This window comes from Glycine max, chromosome 6, assembly GCF_000004515.6.
Source record: "Glycine max cultivar Williams 82 chromosome 6, Glycine_max_v4.0, whole genome shotgun sequence".
NCBI classification, from domain to species: Eukaryota; Viridiplantae; Streptophyta; class Magnoliopsida; order Fabales; family Fabaceae; genus Glycine; species Glycine max.
The window spans coordinates 33,511,332-33,531,335 of record NC_038242.2 but is presented as its reverse complement, the minus strand read 5'-3'; the positions used below and the strand labels follow the sequence as shown (position 1 = coordinate 33,531,335).

General features: G+C 38.1%; 1 non-coding gene across 1 annotated transcript; it reads left to right on the top strand.

Moving 5' to 3' along the window:
- Window positions 1–13,111: 13,111 nt before the first annotated feature.
- On the top strand, window positions 13,112–13,218 carry LOC113002035 (small nucleolar RNA R71). Its single transcript, XR_003267563.1, has one exon. It is a non-coding gene; the product is annotated as a small nucleolar RNA R71 (small nucleolar RNA).
- Window positions 13,219–20,004: the final 6,786 nt, after the last annotated feature.

The window sequence follows — 20,004 nt, the reverse complement described above, 5'->3', positions numbered from 1 at the left end:
AAATGTTAAAAGGAATGGATTAGCATATTATGCCATTATAAAGAATCGATGATTTTATTTTCTTGATTTATGAATCACTAAATAAAGGGAATTGAATGATGATTAGGATTTTATATACAGTTCCAATATTAAGGATTTGGTAAGTATATATTGCTGTATATATACAGACATGTGAAATTGTTTTTTTTTGGCATGTAATAAAGATAAAGATATATATCTAATATATTGTTTTTATCACTTTTTGAGTATTAGATATTTTTCATTTGATTTCCCGTAGAGATATTGTTGCCACGCCTTTTATTCTTAAGATTGTTACCTAAGATTAGAATAATAAAGTTTTTGCCATTTGAATTTTGTTTCATGATTTCCAGCATTAATTGGCATCAATTTTTTCCCGGTAAATCAATTGTGTATAAATTTATAAATCACTCTGTTGCGTGTAGAGTTGTATTTATCTTCCATATAATTGCATATGACTTCTCGTCAGTCATATAGTTGGAAATGGATTATGGATAATAACTCTTTTGATATGCAAATATTATGAAATCGGTATATAAATATATTTTATGGCAGTTATATTTTATTTTGGAATCAGTGATTGATAGCCTTATAAAATATATTTGTCATAAGGTTATTGTGATCACGAGTGAAATTGAAAATAGTTTGAGATATCTCTCTCAAAGATTGCTACACGGTATCGGTGATATGTGATCATTGGGGGGTGATACAAATGTATAATTTTGGATTTTTTGTTTATGTGTAAAACTTGTGTAAATTGAGACCTCTCATTTTTCTATTAAATTATTTGGTATATTTGGTTGAATTAATTAAAATAGTAGATTGTCAAAGTAACATTTGCACTGTAGGTTAATTTGATTGAATTAACATAGAAGTTCCAAAGAATTATTCATGTGAATTATTCTATGTCCAAAAAAACATACCATATTCGAGATAAGTAGTTTCAATAAGCATGGTGAAGATAAGTGTCAAACACTTTTTTTTACCAAAATCGATGGGATATTATATGGCCTTTTTTTGTAAATAGATTCAAAATATTTTGAGAACCCTATTTGAAGGTACATTTGCATTGTATGTTTATTGTTCTCTCATTAGTAGTTGTTGCTACCACTATTATTTTCACTACTCATTTTTTTTGGAATCCTAAAGCTGCATGGCACAAACTTTAAAGTTTGGAAGAAGTTAGTTGAGAATTTTCTCAATTGCATTGAATTAAACGAATTGACCAAATTAACTATAAAAAAATCTAATAGGGCTTTATTTATCTTGATGCTGGATCAAACTAGGTTGTTCTTTATCGGATCCTGATCAAACTAAGTCATTCTTAGAATAAGAAATGGAAGAGAGTTGAGGATATATATTGCACAAAGTTGTTCTCAATTAGAGATGAAACAAGATAGCAGAATAAAGAATTTACTAGTTACTTTTGTAAAAGGGTGTGACATATGAAGTAAAAGTGTCCAGAGTACAATATTTGGTTTACGAAGAAGGGTAAATTTCTCATTTTTGGTTTTTTCTAAAGTAATTTAGTTTTCATACCCAAAGACATTTAGTGAGTAGATTTTGGTGCTATTACTCACATACGTATGTTTTTGCAAGGTTGTTAATAACAATTGTCTAATCAATTTAAAACAAATAACACTATGAAATTCTGTAGTACATGATTAACCTAGGTCGACTCAAAGATACAATTCAATATGGTCTCGACTTTGATTCACTTATAAACAACAAGGGGAATTTCAACGAATAGTTTATAGGCACTGGAAAGAAATGCAAAAACACAGAACATAAATGCGAAATCTAAACTTAAACATAGTTGTAGAACACAAACAAAATTACACAAACTTGTTGTAAAACAGATTAGAGATCATCAATCCAATTCACCAAACCAATGCAAACAATGATCAAGTTATGAAGGTTCAATCAATGTCATTGGAGTTAGTTCAATCGAATTAATCCCTAAATTCATTGAGATTGCAAATTAGGTTGGAATATCATCCAAGCAATCTGTGATTAAGTTTGAAATTAGGAAAGGAATCCATAGCCTAATTCATTTTCAATCCTAATCATATTCATAATCATGAAAATCGAAAATAGGATTGAAGAAAAAGATGAACATTCACACAAAATTAGAAATACTAAACCAGAACTCAAATTTAGCCTTGCTTGGAGTGAGTCCGTGGATTGATTGAGTGCTTAGCCTTCCATGATCATCACCAGTGAAAGAGCCATGACATTTGTACAAGAAAAAGGAAGAAAAAAGTGAAGAGGGAGAAGAGTTTGATCCTAAAGCTTGCACAACAAGTAACTGAATTTGTTTTTGGTACAAAATGAAGTAACTCACTCTCTAACTAACTAACTTCCACTAATATATACGGTTACTACTAAGAAGGAAGGGATGGGCCTCGATTAGGCCAACTAATCCACCTAATTAAACTAATTGCATAAAACAAAGCCCAAACTCGCAGTCCAATTTTCAAGTGTAAAGGTTTTGACTTGCAAGCCCAATTTGACCCTCGAAGTGGTAGAAGTGGCCAATGCTTATTTGTGAGAAAATTGAAGATCATCAGTTTCTTAGCTTTCTAGAGACTACTCACATGCTCTATTTGGAGTTCTGTAGTGTCCTCTAGGCCCTACACAAGGAAGATAGGTCAACTAAGCACAAAAATCCAAAAATAAGCAACAATTATCAACTAAGCCCAATTATTTGCCTAAAACCAAAACTGAGTTAAGGTGAGAAAATAAGGGTCAAAGAGATGTCAATTGAGCTAAGAAGAATAGAAAAATACTAAACAACAAATGCTCAATCAGTTGCTTGTTGAGTCATTTGTCAAGTGATGTTGAAAGAATCATCTATACAAGACAATGGCAATAAAGTTGCAATTGAAGTTATAGGAACTTTTAGGTTGTTTCAAAGACGTAATTTGGAATTGGTTTAGACATCTGTTGCATCGTCTACTAGATGAAATTCAATTTCTATTTTGGAGAAATCTAGTTATTCTTGTTCACTTTGAAATAATAAAGTTAGTCTCTCTTATGATTCAAATGATTTTGGTTATTGGTCTTTAATTGATATTGAGTATTCCTATAATGAAATGTTGTGAAGGATTTGCATGGTACGAAACATAAATTAAATTAGAGTTCTGCCAGTTTATGGCATAAGTGCTTTGGCAATATCTCTAACCAGAATTAAAAGGCTTGTGCTAGAGGAAATTCTTGGATCCTTAGATTTGTTAGACTTTAAGGTTTTGTGTTTAGTCAAAAGGCAAACAAACAAATAAAAGGAATTTAAGTGTTGAAAGAGTTAAGGATGTCTTAGAACTAATACATACGGATATTTGTGGTCCCTTCCCTATGGATTCATCGAATGAACAAAGGTATTTTTATCATGCTCTTAAACACTTACTCTTTATTTAATTTATGATAGTCTTAGATGTTTTCAAGTCTTTAAAAGTTGAATTTTAACTTCAATTAGCAAAGAAAATTAAGGTTGTCAAATCTGACTGTGGCGGTGAATACCATTATAGGTATGACAAATAAGGTGAGCAAAGTATAGAGCCTTTTGCACATTTTCTTTAGTAAGTATGAAATTGTTATGCATTATACAATGTTGGGAAAACTTAGCATGAACAGAGTTGTGGAATGAACAAACCGGAATCTTAAGGATATGGCAAGAAGTATGATTCTTCTCCTGGGCGAGCAAGGTTACTTCAGGTTGAAGCAACTGCTTGCCTGGGCGAGCTGCCATGGCCCTTAATGCCATCTTTTGCTATAAATAGGCATTGCGAGAAATTGAGAGAAATCAGAGAGAAGAAAAAGAAAGAAAAGAAAACAAGACTGAGGTGCTACATCGTTCTTCGTTCATCATCTGGTTAGTTTTTGTTTTAAGGAGTTGAATGCGATCTATGCATCCTTAGGGGTCCTCTTTCTTGTTTTGTGCATCTTCATCTCCTTTTTCTATCATCAGTAATCTTATTTTCTTCTTGTAAAGGGAGTTTTAACCGATCATTAGTGCCAGAAGTTATCTCTAAAAAAGCTTGAAGGTTAATAAGAAAAACCAAAATAAAACCAACTCATAAACTTCTTCATTTCATCAAATATCGCTTGAGATCGTTTCAATGTCCAACACCTTAATGATTCTCTCCGCTTTTTAATGTTTAAAACATTGTTTCAAGGTCCAACGCCTTAAACGACTTTTTTGCGCAATTAAAATCAATCTTTCAAAAACCATAAAAACAATGTAACACACAAACTTTCAGACTTAAAGAACTATGTAGGTCTGAATTCCTCAGCCCACCCGAGGATACGTAGGAGCAAGGGAAACACCCTGTTAACCCAAAAAAATAAGAAACATAAAAAGGGAAAATAAATAATATTGAAGTCATGTTTTGCACATTCGATTAAAGGCATTCGTCCCTTGTGACAGGCAGGTAGGATGCTAATACCTTCCTCGTGCGTAAATAACTCCTGAACCCTTATTCTCAAAACTGCGCAGACCTTGTCTTTTTAGTTTTTCTAGTGTTTTCCTCAAATAAACGATGGTGGCGACTCTGCTCATTTTCTCCCTTTGAGACAAACGCCTTGGCCTATCAATTTTGGTCTTTTTGCACCTCCACCGAATAGTAGGTTGTGACACCTCTCATCTTGATTTATTTCTACCCTCTTTTTTCCTTTTTATTTTATTTCTAGTTTTTCCTTCCATAACTTGAGGAAACGCAACTCATCTAAGAGTCTAGATAGAGGGTCCTTATGACTAGTACCCTCACCATTAACACTAGCTGAATGATGACTCATGTTGGTTCCTAAGTTGTGGTTCTTTCTTGTTGGGGTTTTGTAAAAGGTAAAAGCTAGGGTTCAAAAGAACTCAAGATAAGCGTGATAAGTAAGAAGAAAGTATTATGTAATAACAAGATAAACTAGGCATGACTAGTAATGAAAATAAGCAAGAAATTAAAGTGCAAGAAATGTAAACTAGGCAGATCCTAAGAGTGTTTGGATGACCACATTTAAGGTTCCCAACAAAAACACTCTATTTGACGCACAAGACCCCCTATTTTTTGGCGTTTCATACAAACCATCGCAAAGTACATACAAAATATGCTAGAAGCGGTAAACTTAATCAAAATGAGATAACAAATAACTGAAAGCAATAACATAAAGTTTAGTTTTATCGCAATGAGACAACCAATAACTGAAAGCCATAACATAAAATTCCGTTTTATCCGAATGAGATAACAAATAACAACTAAAAGCAATAACATCAAATAAAGACGAAATCACTACTTTTGGCGACCTCGACCGTGCACTCTGCCTCCTTAAGTGAAGAAATCCAGCATATCGGCCATATCGTCATCCTCTTAAACTCCTCTATTGTCCCCAAGGGCCCCTGCAGGTCCTGACCTTGTCTCAAAATCGACCTCATCTCCAGGCCAGGCTGATCGAGGCCGTACCCGAATCAAATAAACATGAAAATGCAGTAACTAGGAAGTGATCCTAGGTCGTTTCCCAATGAGCAATGACAAACCAAATGTTCATAATATACTTGCGCAGTAACAGTAACGATTGGGGGGGGGTTGTTTGTTTTGTGATTAAAGAGCAGAACAAGTAAACTGGAATATGAAACTACTAATATTAAAAACGGGTTGTTTCCTCTGATTCAGAAGCCATTCTCTTATCCTGGGTTATGGAGAATTTGTCCCTAACAGTCAACCACTTAATCCAACCCTATTTCAATTTACTAAGCGAAAATCAACTTAGGGTTGTCAATACGTGATTAGGCACCACATACACCAGTTAGCCCTTCGTCCATTAAGCATGAACGCAAGTTAGGCTCAGAGGCAATTAATCGAACACGAAGCGTGCACTGATTAATGTTCACGAATTTGGGATAACTGGTGAAGGGAAAACTGCCAGGAAACCACATTACAAACGAAACCTCAAAGAGAGTTGGGCTTCGTCCTCAAAAGGAAACAACACTAGAAAAACTAGCCTTCCATAGATTCAAACAAAAAACGCAAATGAAACATGAAGCAGAAACGTAAATGAACAGAAACGTAAATGAACAGAAACGTAAATGAACAGAAATGTAAATGAAACAGAAATGTAAATGAAACAGAAACGTAAATGAGACAGAAACGTAAATGAAAGTAGAAGAAGAAGTAAGAACGTAATTGTAATTAGAAGCAGAAAACAGAAATTTGCATTAAGAACGAAAACAATAGCCTTAGAACAGAAAAACGTAAAAACCTAAAACAAAAGCTCAGAATAATAAAATAGCATGACAGAATAGCCTTGCACGAATCCCAAGGCTACTATTTAAAAAGAGTCACTCAAAGTCACTGGGCCCTATTACAATACTCTGGCCCAAAACGAAATAAACACTGAACAACATAAAATAAAATTGCGAAATTTCCTAATTAGAAATTAACTAAGGTAAGCAATGCTTTATTTGCCCTCTTCAAGTCCATAACCAAAATCCAGATTAAGCCCAATGTTTCATTAATTCCTGAAATTAGATTAAAAACATCAAATTAGCTAAATGAGCCCAAATAATAAAACTGTCTGATTAATTGACAATTAAGACCAATCAGTAATTAAAATGGTGCAAAAAGGGTTTAGAAAATAGAAGAAAATGATGGCACATCAACACCCCCCATACTTAGCCTTTTGCACTCCTGGGCAAAATGAAACAAAGAACAAAATCCATGGATATCAAAGAGAGACAAACAAAAACATTCACATATTTCTCAATGAACATCAAGGAATGAAAGGAATGGGTAACATCTAACATAAGGAGATCCAAAAAGTCAAGACATTCATGAAAATCATCCAAGCAACCCAATCATGGCAAAATAGTTAATCAGCTCAAGAATGAAAAGTGATAAAGCCTCACAAGATATACACTCTATCTCTCAAGTGTCTAGGCTACTATTTACCCTCAAAGCACCCATGAAAACAAACACCACATAAACTTGGCAAGATTCTAAAATTGATAATCAACCCATAAACACAAGCACATGAGGATCAAAAGGTCTTTTAAGGTTGTAATGGGGCCAAGGACAAGGTATGGAAAAATATGGAATAAGTGGCTAAATCCCAAAGGAATAGAGGAGCAATGGGGAATAAGTGCATATTAAGAAAAAAAATAAGAAAATAAAAAGAAGTAAAGATAAAATTTAAACATAAATAGTAGAACCAAGAGTTTCATCATTCTTGTGCCATTTAAGATCTTATTCAACTTTATTGCTTTTCTTTTTTTTTTTCGATTTTTTTTTACTCTATAGCCTTTGAGAAACAACATTTCATTCAGCATGTCCAACATTTAACCAATATACAATGTACATCAAGTATGGCCCAAAATACATCATGAAGCATAGCCAACAAAACAAGTTATCCAATGAAACAAAAAAAAAACCCCACACTTATTCCCAAAACAATTCCAAAGCTCCAAAATTCCTTAAGGATATGGTGATATCATGGTTTTTCATTTAAGGCTTGTAGTGAGCTTCAAAACAAGGAAAGGGAAACAAGGCTCAAAAGGGCTATCAAAGGAATTAATTCAAGGTAAGTCCATTTGGCTAGAAGCTTATAAGAACAAAATTGCTTCAATCATTTCCAAATATGCATGTGAATTAGGAAGCATCAACAAGAATCAAGCCAAGGCTATTGTGCAAGCAATCAATGGGGCAAAACACACCAAATGATTATGATGATGGATGGCTCAAATTCTCACAAAGGTAAACTCATCACTTCCAAATTGAGCTTTCAAAACTATCATGACATGTAGAGGAGAATCAAGGATTTCAAGTCACAAAATGTCAAAAACTTTTATTTTCAAAACAATTACCCATTTCTTGAACATATCCTATAATTCAAAGAAAAACATGCAAAGTCGTACATGCACACAAAATTGACCCAAAATATTAAACTAAAAATCCGACGAAACTAACAACATTAACAAATTAACACAACTAACAACTTAACAAAACCAACAAAACTTGCAAAACCAAAGAACACTCCCCCCCTATACTTAAACAACACATTGTCCTCAATGTAGCACAATTAAAAGATTAAAAACAATTAAATCATCAAATAGAATCGGACAAGTGTAATAAAAGCAAAGAAGGAGATAGGAAAAGAAAAACTCCCTAAGTCATGGTGGAGGAAGAGTAGGGTGGAGTAAGGAAGTTTCTTCCACCACTACGTCCACTAAAGAAGGGTTCGTGAGGAATGGCTTAAGTCGATGTCCGTTGACCTTGAAGCTCTTGTTTGTGGAGTCGCTTTTGATCTCAACTGTACCATAAGGAAAAACATTAGTAACAACAAAAGGACCAATCCATGAGTCCAAGCCTAGAATTATACAATAACACTTTTTGCCCAACCATGAAGTCCTTCTTAACTATCATGCTATCATGGAACTTCTTGGTCTTTTCTTTGTAGAACTTGGCATTCTCGTAGGCTTCTAGGCGGATTTCATCTAACTCACTTAGTTGCAACTTTCTTTCCTCACCAGCTTGATCCATAGAGAAGTTGCAAGTCTTCACTGCCCAGTAAGCTTTGTGCTCAATTTCCACTGGAAGATGACATGCCTTTCCAAAGACAACCCGATAAGGAGACATTCCTATGGGTGCTTTGTAGGCAGTCCGATGTGCCCAGAGAGCATCATCAAGTCTGGTACTCCAATCTTTCCTGCTTGGCTACACAATCTTCCCTAAAATTCTCTTGATTTCCCGGTTAGAAATTTCTGCATGTCCATTGGTTTGGGGGTGGTATGGTGTGGATACCCTGTGTACCACCCCATACTTTTTAAGCAGGGCATGCATTGTTCTGTTGCAAAAATGGGTTCCTTGATCACTAACAATTGCTTTAGGTACTCCAAACCAGCAAAACAGATTAGCCCTGACAAAGTCTGCAACAACTTTAGCATCATTAGTTCTAGTGGGCTTGGCTTCCACCCATTTTGAAACATAGTCAACTGCAAGAAGAATGTAAACATAACCAAAAGAGACAGGAAAAGGGTCCATGAAATCTATACCCCAGACATCAAGCACCCCACAAAATAGCATAGGTTGCTGAGGCATTTGTTGTCGCCATGTAAGTGTATTTCCTGCTCTCTGACACTACTCACAAGTGCTGCAGATCTTCCACGCATCTTTAAAGATGGTGGGCCAATAAAAACCACAATCAAGCACTTTGTGAGCTGTCCTTTGAACACCCAGATGACCTCCCAGTGCGGAAGAATGACAGAACTGCAGGACTGAGTCAGTCTCATGATCTGGGATGCATCGTCTAATTACCTGATCACTGCACAATTTCCACAAGTAGGGGTCATCCCAAATAAAATGCTTAGCATCACTTTTAATTTTATCTTTTTGGGCCTTAGATGCTAAGGGAGGAAAAACGGAAGCAACTAAATAATTGACAATGTTAGCAAACTAGGGAGTAGAAAGAGAGTTAGAAATACTATACAGTATATACAAATGATCATCCGGGAAATCATCCCGAATGGGTGAATCCGCATCTGATACACGTTCGATCCGACTCAAATGATCAACAACTAGATTTTCTGCTCCGCTCCTATCACGGATCTCCAAGTCAAACTCTTGGAGCCAGAGCATCCATCAGATCAACCTAGGCTTAGAATCAGCCTTCTTCAACAAGTACTTTAGAGCTGCATGGTCAGTATAAACAATAATGCGGGTACCAAGCAAATAAGATCGAAATTTTTCAAGAGCAAAAACTATGGCTAGAAGCTCTTTCTCAGTAGTAGTATAATTCGCTTGGGCAGCATCTAAAGTCCTAGAAGCATAGTATATCACCCTGGGCAATTTATCAATTTTCTGAGCAAGGACAGCCCCCAATGCATAATTTTGATGCATCACACATAAGCTCAAAAGGGGCTGTCCAGTCGGGTGCCTGGATGATGGGGGTGGTAGTCAGCGCTCTTTTGAGGCAATCAAAAGCCTCTTTGCATCTGTCATTAAAGTCAAACTCCACCTCCTTTTGCAACAAGTGGGACAGTGGAAGGGCTACTTTGCTAAAATCCCTTATAAAGCGCCTGTAGAATCCTGCATGACCAAGAAAAGATCGCACCTCTCGCACACAAGAGGGGTAAGGCAATTGTGCAATAACTGAAATTTTTGCAGGATCTACTTCAATACCCTTATTGGAAATAATGTGGCCTAAAACTATACCTTGCTCAACCATAAAATGACATTTTTCAAAATTTAGAACAAGGTTAGTTTCAATGCATCTATTCAAAACTTTTTCCAAACTATCCAAACAACCATCAAAAGAGGATCCATACATAGTGAAATCATCCATGAACACCTCTATGCAATTTTCTAAGAAATCACTGAAAATACTAAGCATACACCGCTGGAAGGTACCAGGGGCATTGCACAGGCTGAAAGGCATCCTCATATAGGCAAAAGTGCCGAAGGGGCAGGTGAATGTGGTCTTTTCCTGATCCTCAGGAGCAATAGTAATTTGCATATAACCAAAAAGACCATCAAGGAAACAGTAGTGAGATTTACCTGCCAGGCGCTCAAGCATCTGGTCAATGAATGGTAGGGGAAAATGGTCCTTTTTGGTAACTTGGTTCAGCCTCCTATAGTCAATGCAGACTCTCCAACTGTTCTGCACCCAAGTAGGAATCAGCTCCTCTTTCTCATTTTTTATCACTGTGAGGCCGGTCTTCTTCGGGACTCCCTGGACGGGACTCACCCATTGACTGTCGGAGATAGGATAGATGATTCCAGCTTGCAAAAGCTTGGTTATCTCCTTCTTCACTACATCAAGAATCATCGGGTTGAGTCTTCTCTGTGGCTGTCTTACTGGTTTAGCTCCATCCTCTAAATTTATTCGATGCATACAAGTGGATAGGCTAATACCAGGAATGTCCGCCAGGGTCCAGCCTATAGCCTTCTTATGCTTCTTGAGAACAGACAACAACTTCTCCTCTTGCTCATCAGCAAGGGAGGCAGATATAATTACTGGAAAACTTTTGCTATCATCCAAGTAAGCGTATTTTAAATTTGATGGCAGAGGCTTCAATTCTAGTGTGGTCGGCTGGATAGTGGTAGAAGGAGATGGTTTCTTAGCCTGTACCTCATAAAGAAAGTCAGAGGTATGTGTACTTCCTGAAACATGGTTAGTCCTATCTGACTCTATAAAATCAATCTCGAGAGGTAAAACACCACCACCAGACATGCAATCAATATCACTCTCAGATTCACTCTCAGCATCAAATTCAGACATATGATCAAGTACAATTTCAGACTCAATGCATGAAGAGTGAGAGGCATGCAGATTAGAATAAAGATCAGTCATGTATTCATCAACAACATGGTCAATTATTTCAGCACGAAATACAGAAAGATCTTCAGATGGGTATTTCATAGCATCCAGAATATTAAAATGAATAGTTATATCACCAAACTCCATGGATAGTGTACCTGTGTAAACATCTATCTTAGTTCTAGTAGTTTTCATAAAAGGTCTGCCTAGAATGATGGGAACTGATCCTTGAGAAAATCCATCTTCCATATTCAAAATATAAAAATCAACAGGGAAAATCAGTTCACCAACTCTAACTAAGACATCTTCTATGAAACCAACAGGATAGGCAACACTTCTATTAGCTAAATGAATTACCACATCAGTTGACTACAAGGGACCTAGAGATAGAGAATTAAAAATAGATAGAGGCATAACACTAACAGAAGCTCCTAAATCTAGCATGGCATTCTCGAACTTACTATTCCCTATAATACAAGGTATGCTGAATGTACCTGGATCTTTACATTTTTCAGGAATTTGGGGAACAGATTTACCAATCAATGCGGAGACATTTCTGCCCATGCTAATTCGTTCACTTCCTTTAAGCTTCCGCTTATTAGTGCACAGCTCCTTCAAGAATTTAGCATATCTTGGAATTTGCTTAATTGCATCCAGCAGAGGTGTATTTACCTCTACTTTTCTAAATGTTTCCAAGATCTCTTTCTCTACCTCTTCCATTTTTTTGTTGGAAACTGCTCTTGGAGGGAATGGAAGTGGAGGGATGTGCTGCTTCTGCAAATCAGAATTGCCAGTGGAAGATTCACCTGCACAGAAATTGTTAGGTAAATCTTTGTCATTACCTTTTTCTGGGTTAGAGTGAAGTTGGGCAGGTTCATTTGCAGATGAGGAAGGTGCTATGGGTTGAGGTCCTTGACACTGCTTTCCCGACCTCAATGAAATGGCACTGACATTTTTGGGATTTTGGACAGCTTCAGAAGGCAGCTTGTTAGAATTCTGGGACTGTTGTTGATTCAATTGGGTAGCCAATTGTCCCATCTGATTGGTTAAGCTTTGAATGGAGGCTCTGGTCTCTTGCTGAAACTGCATGTTCTGCATAGTCATTTGTCTCACAAGTTCTTTGAGGGAAGGTTGTGGAGGGGTCTTAACTGTTGGCTATTTCTGGGGCTGTTGTTGTTGTTGGATTGGTGGAGGAATGTATGGTCTACTTGGGCCAGCAGCATTTTGGAAGGAAGGAGTAGGCTGCTGTTGTTGCTGTTGAGGGCTAGACCATCTGAGATTAGGGTGATTCCTCCATCCAGGGTTGTATCTGTTGCTGGAGAGGTCATAATTGTTCTGCTGTGGTTGATTTTGCTGCTGAGGTTGAGGAGGTCTATTGTAAATGTTTGCAGCATAAGCTCCGGGCTGCTCAATTGCTCCAGGTTGCTACATGGAAGGGCAAAGGTCTGTATGGTGGTCAGCAGAGGAGCACAAACCACAAACCCTTGCGACAGGTACATATTTTTGATTCAAGGCCAGCTGGGTTACCAAGTTAACCAATGCATCCAGTTTGCCTTCAAGCTTCTTAGTCTCAGATGATGCAGCTGAGTTTGTAGCTACCTCATGCACTCCTCTAATGACTATGGCATCATTTCTGGCGCTAAACTGCTGGGAGTTGGAAGCCATCTTCTCAATTAAATTTCTGGCTTCAGCAGGAGTCATGTCTCCAAGGGCTCTACCACTGGCAGCATCTATCATACTTCTCTCCATATTACTGAGTCCTTCATAAAAATATTGGAGAAGAAGCTGCTCCGAAATCTTATGGTGAGGGCAACTGGCACATAGTTTTTTAAATCTCTCCCAGTACTCATACAGGCTCTCTCCACTGAGTTGTCTAATACCTGAGATATCCTTCCTGATGGTTGTGGTCTTAGAAGCAGGGAATTTTTTTTCTAAGAATACTCTCTTAAGGTCATCCCAGCTCGTGATGGACCGTGGAGCAAAATAATACAACCAGTCCTTTGCCACTCCCTCTAAAGAATGAGGAAAAGCCTTCAAAAATATATGATCCTCTTGGACATCTAGGGGTTTCATGGTGGAGCAGACAATATGAAATTCCTTCAAATGTTTGTGCGGGTCTTCACCTGCAAGGCCATGAAACTTTGGAAGCAAATGAATCAGTCCAGTTTTAAGAACATATGGAACATCCTCATCAGGGTATTGGATGCACAAGCTTTCGTAGGTGAAATCAGGTGTAGCCATTTCCCTTAGAGTCCTCTCACGGGGTGGAGGTTGTGCCATGTTCTCAGAATGTTCAAAATCAGAATGCTCAAAATTATAATGCTCCAAATCAGGATGTTCAAAATCACCAATAACAGAATGCACAGATTCACCAGTAATGGAATGCTCAGGATGATCAAAAGGTATAAAATGATGCCTAACTAATCTATGAAATTTCCTATCTATCTCAGGATCAAAGGGTTGTAAGTCAGATGGATTGCCTCTAGTCATACACTACATTCAGCCTGCACAACTAGTTGCCTTGTCATGTAAATAAAGGTGCAGGTTTGAACTACAGCTACCTTCAAATGATATCCAAATGACTTGAAATTTTGTGAGCAACCTTATAAAATGATGAGAAGATAGCACAAAAAATTTCAGGCAAAACTTCAAAGTCTAACTATGGAAGCTAAAAATGGTAGGTTAAGAAAAATAAGTGAATAAAACTTGAAAAATAAAAAACTTTTGACAGAATCACTATTTTTGGACGATGGAGACCTTAGCCGGCCATAGGTCGGCTGCCACGGCGTAGAAAATTTTTTTCTAACCCAAATACATATATAATAATTGCGATTCTGATAACCGGAGCAAAAGTTATGGCCTTTTGAAGTTTCGACAAACACAAAATTTGCTACTTTTTTGGAACTTTCAAATCTGACCAAACTAAAGGCTCTAGCTATTTTTCCCACAAAATATAGGTTAAAAGAAGTTACCACAAAAAAATTCAGCCAAAAATAACAACCCTAGCTACTAAAACAAAAAATCTCAAATAATTCAGCATGGGTGGTCGCTAAAATCCGTCTCTACTTGATTTCTACTACTACTCCGTTTTGCCGCAAGCAAAAGTGGTCGCTAAGTCTGTCGCAAAACACTATTCACAGCAAAACACCCAAGACTGAAACAGGGGAAACGCTTAATGGGAAAACTGAAACAGAACACACAGTAAACAAAATACCAGGACACTAAACAACACCAACACACATACTAACACAATACTAACAATTAAACACAAAACACGAAAGAATTAAACACACAACACTAGCTAGCTATTATGAACCTTTGGACACTGCTCCCCGGCAACGGCGCCAAATTTGATCGAGGCCGTACCCGAATCAAATAAACATGAAAATGCAGTAACTAGGAAGTGATCCTAGGTCGTTTCCCAACGAGTAATGACAAACCAAATGTTCATAATATACTTGCGCAGTAACAGTAATGATTGGGGGGGGGGTTGTTTGTTTTGTGATTAAAGAGCATACCAAATAAACTGGAATATGAAACTACTAATATTAAAAACGGGTTGTTTCCTCTGATTCAGAAGCCATTCTCTTATCCTGGGTTATGGAGAATTCGTCCCTAATAGTCAACCACTTAATCCAACCCTATTTCAATTTACTAAGTGAAAATCAACTTAGGGTTGTCAATACGTGATTAGGCACCACATACACCAGTTAGCCCTTCGTCCATTAAGCATGAACGCAAGTTAGGCTCAGAGGCAATTAATCGAACACGAAGCGTGCACTGATTAATGTTCACGAATTTGGGATAACTGGTGAAGGGAAAACTGCCAGGAAACCACATTACAAATGAAACCTCAAAGAGAGTTGGGCTTCGTCCTCAAAAGGAAACAACACTAGAAAAACTAGCCTTCCATAGATTCAAACAAAAAACGCAAATGAAACATGAAGCAGAAACGTAAATGAACAGAAACGTAAATGAACAGAAATGTAAATGAAACAGAAACGTAAATGAGACAGAAACGTAAATGAAAGTAGAAGAAGAAGCAAGAACGAAATTGTAATTAGAAGCAGAAAACGGAAATTTGCATTAAGAACGAAAACAGTAGCCTTAGAACAGAAAAATGTAAAAACCTAAAACAAAAGCTCTGAATAATAAAATAGCATGACAGAATAGCCTTGCACGAATCCCAAGGCTGCTATTTAAAAAGAGTCACTCAAAGTCACTGGGCCCTATTACAATACTCTGGCCCAAAACGAAATAAACACTGAACAACATAAAACAAAATTGCGAAATTTCCTAATTAGAAATTAACTAAGGTAAGCACTGCTTTATTTGCCTTCTTCAAGTCCATAACCAAAATCCAGATTAAGCCCAATGTTTCATTAATTCCTGAAATTAGATTAAAAACATCAAATTAGCTAAATGAGCCCAAATAATAAAACTGCCTAATTAATTGACAATTAAGACCAATCAGTAATTAAAATGGTGCAAAAAGGGTTTAGAAAATAGAAGAAAATGATGGCACATCACAGGCCATTGTGGCCCCGAACGTAGGCGATGGGAAAAGACTGCGGTCCTGGCTCTGATGGTGCTAGGTGTACCGATAGAAGCTCTCGTTTAGCTACACCTAACCTCTATGATTAGCTACCTGCTAGCTAGTCACATGTTGCATGTACCTATGCATCTGGAGCTCTAACATTAGCAAGTGATCAGAGATGGACCCTAGAGATGGTACCTCCTATAGAGGCAACGGTAGTGCAAAGTCCTGCCCTAGAACGCACAACAACTTCCTTTTCGAAGCCAGATGCCTGACTCCTCCTTTGGCTAAACTCACAGCACTAGCCTTCTTCCAAAACCAGTGGACGCCCCAGAAACTGGTTAATGGCATCCTCATCAAAGGGGATCCACTGGCCTCTCACCCAGGAGCGCTTGCCTTTGACTCTCTCTTGAAACTTGTCATACTCTTTGTCCCTCAGCTGGACTCGCCTGTCCCTGAGGAATGACAAACCTTTAATGGCCTCAAATAGGCGCTGATGTTCCTCACTCTGAAACCTGTGTCTATCAAAGTCCACATTTGCTTGTGGGGCCGCACTGGAACCCTCTCCAGTGGCATCTTTCTTGGACCTCTTTGCTGGAAGCTTCTTCGAAGCCACTTTCTGCAAAGACACATTTGCAAAGTTAGTCCGCATGAAATGCCAATTTTTACAATAAAGGCCAAACAAACTAAATTGGTGCACACTTCTTTCTACCAAACACAAATGTCAATGTGTAATTAGAAAAATACTTACACATCAATATATATATATATATATATATATATATATATATATATATATATATATATATATATATATATATATATATATGTATATATATATATACACATACATGCATATACGTATATTTTTGGTGAAAGGCATTTTACGACATATACCCACATATATGCACAATTCTTTTGAAAAGCCTTTTATGCTACATATCGACACATACATACACACATCTCTTGAAAGGCATTTTCATGCTATACATTCACATATATATTGACAAACATTTTCACGCGATATGTTCATATTTTGAAAGGCATTTTCATGCTACCTATTCATATTTTGAAAGGCATTTTTTTTATGCTACCTATTCACATTTTGGAAGGAATTTTTTATGCTACCTATTCATATTTTGAAAGACATTTTTTTTATGCTACCTATTCATATTTTGAAAGGCACTTTTTTATGCTACCTAGGTGCAAGGTATTCACCATGATGCAGCAAATTCAAATTCGAGTAAAAAAAAACCTCACAAACATGTTCTCATATTCATGCATTTTTTACACCCAAGACCAAAACTTAGATTCTTAGGCCTAAATCATGTTTTTGGCGCTTTATTCTAGCTTCTACAAATTGTCCACACACTCAAAATGGCAGCCATACATGCACAAATTCGTTCCACAAGCCAAATTCCACAAAGCCACACACAAATGCCATTGAGACATTTCACCGAACACTTGGTGGGCGCATGTTTAGACATGAAAAAACGAGAAATAGGGAAATGTGACATGCCCATTCATATCGAAGTACCAGGGTTTACCATCTTGTTCTTCTTCTATCAAGCAACAATGCACGAGAAAGCCTGCGAATCTGAATTCGGTGTTTGGCAAGTCCCCATGCGGAGTCAGCTGAAACATGGATGCTAGAGTGGCAAGCGCATTGGCCATTTGATTCTCCTCTCTAGGAATATGGTGGAAGGATACGTCATCGAAGAACTCTGTCTGCTTTTTGATGTAGGCCTGGTAGGGTATCAATTTATGATCCCTAGTCTCCCATTCTCCTCTCAACTGGTGGATTACCAAGGCTGAGTCTCCATATACTTTGAGCAATTTGACTTTGAAGTCGATTGCTGCTTGGGTCCCAAGGGCACACACCTCATACTCGGCCATGTTGTTCGTGCAGTCGAAGCCCAACCTAGCTGTGAAGGGTATGCATTGATCATTGGGGTAAGCAAAACTGCCCCTACTCCATGCCCTGGTGCATTGGACACACCATCGAACCACACTATCCATTTGTCCCTATCCTTATCCTCTACCTCCTCCTCGAACAAGGTCATGATGTCCTCGTCCGAGAACTCCGAATGCATAGGTTGGTAATCATTGAGGGCTACTGAGCTAGATAATCTGCCAAGGCGCTTCCCTTTATCTGCTTTTGACTGACATAAACTATGTTGAATTCTGATAGCAGAACTTGCCACCAAGCGATCCGTCCGGTGAGAGCGGGCTTTTCAAATATGTACTTGACTGGGTCCATCTTGGATACCAACCAAGTGGTGTAGCTCAGCATGTACTGCCTTAGGCAATGGGCTACCCACACTAAGGCACAACATGTCCTTTCAAGCAAAGAGTAGTTCATTTCATAGGCCGTGAACTTTTTGCTTAAGTAATAGATGACCCGTTCCCTCTTCCTGGACTCGTCATGCAGCTCCAGTATACACCCCATCGACTTATCCAACACAGTCATATATATAATAAGGGGTCTTCCAGGCACTGGTGGCACGAGCACATGAGGATTCATAAAGCATCACTTGATCCTTCCGAACACTACTTGGTAGTCATCATTCCATTGGATGGACTGGTTCTTGCGCAATAGCTTGAAGAGAGGCTCACAAGTAATGGTTAACTATGATATGAGCGTTGCTATATAATTCAGGCGTGCTAAGAAACCTCAGAGTTGCTTCTCGGTATGTGGTTCAGGCATTTCAAGGATGGCCTTTACCTTGTCCGGATCCCCCCCTCTATCCCTTTTTGGCTTACGATGAAACCGAGAAATTTTCCCGACTTGACCCCGAAAGTGCACTTGGCGGGATTCAATCTTAATCGGTACTTACACAGCCTTTTGAACAACTTTCATAAGTTGACGAGATGTTCCTCCTCGGTTTTAGATTAGACAATCATATCATCCACATAGACTTCAATTTCTTTGTGCATCATGTCGTGAAATAATGCTACCATAGCCCGTTGGTAGGTTGCCCTTGTGTTCATGAGCCCAAAAGGCATCACTTTGTAGCAGAACGTCCCCCACAGGGTGATGAAGGTCATTTTTTCCATGTCCTCCGGCGCGATCTTAATTTGGTTGTAGCCTGAGAACCGGTCCATGAGAGAAAACAAAGCAAAATTGGTTGTGTTATCTACAAGGACATCGATGTGCGGTAAAGGAAAGTTATCCTTTGGACTGGCTCGGTTTAGATCCCAATAGTCCATGCACATTCGCACTTTCCCATCCTTCTTTGGGACTAGCACAATGTTGGCAACCCATTCAAGGTATCGAGCCACAGCCAAAAAGCCAGTGTCAAACTTATTTTTCATCTCTTCTTTTATCTTTAAGGACATCTCGGGCTTCATCCTTCTTAGTTTTTTTTCCACCGAGGAACACCTGGGATTCAGAGGCAACCTATGCTGCACAATGTTGGGGCTTAAGCCGGGCATATCTTGGTACGACCAAGCGAAGATGTCTTGGTAGTCTCGTAGCAGAGCCACCAATTCATCTTGGATAGATGTGGTCATGCCCGTACCAACCTTTACCTCTTTCTTTTCCTCACCAACACCCAAGTTTACGATTTCCGTCGCTTCTTGGTGTGGCTTCATCTCTTTATCTTCTTGTTCGACCATCCTTTTTAGATCTGGGGGAAGCCCCTAATCTTCATCTTCTTCATCCTCAGCTTGGTTTACTATTTTCTCAAAATTGAAATCTGGGTCCTCGGTATAAGTACCTTCACAGGACTTATTGTCGGATCTATACCATTTAATCGCAACAAAAATAAACATGCAGACGAATGAGAATGGATGAAAGTGCAAGAACAAATGAAGAAAGATTGAATTTATATATATATGATAGCAAGAGACGTTCCCATACAGGGAGAAAAACCCTAAAGCCTAGGTCTAGCTATAGGGTTAGGACTAACGATTTACATTGTGTTCGCCACAGAAATTCTGGGTTGTTCGACAATTCGCTAGTTTCCCAACTCAAACTCAGGAGGGCACGACCGCACCCAGTTTGATTGCTCTTGAGGGACTTCATCATGGATCATGGTGACCCACCCTTCACATATCTAGGCTGCGCTAACAAAGCTTCCGCTGATGTGACATAAGGGAATCCCTTTCACTTGTTGTCCTTGCTACTGGCCCATGCTTTTACCCCTTCT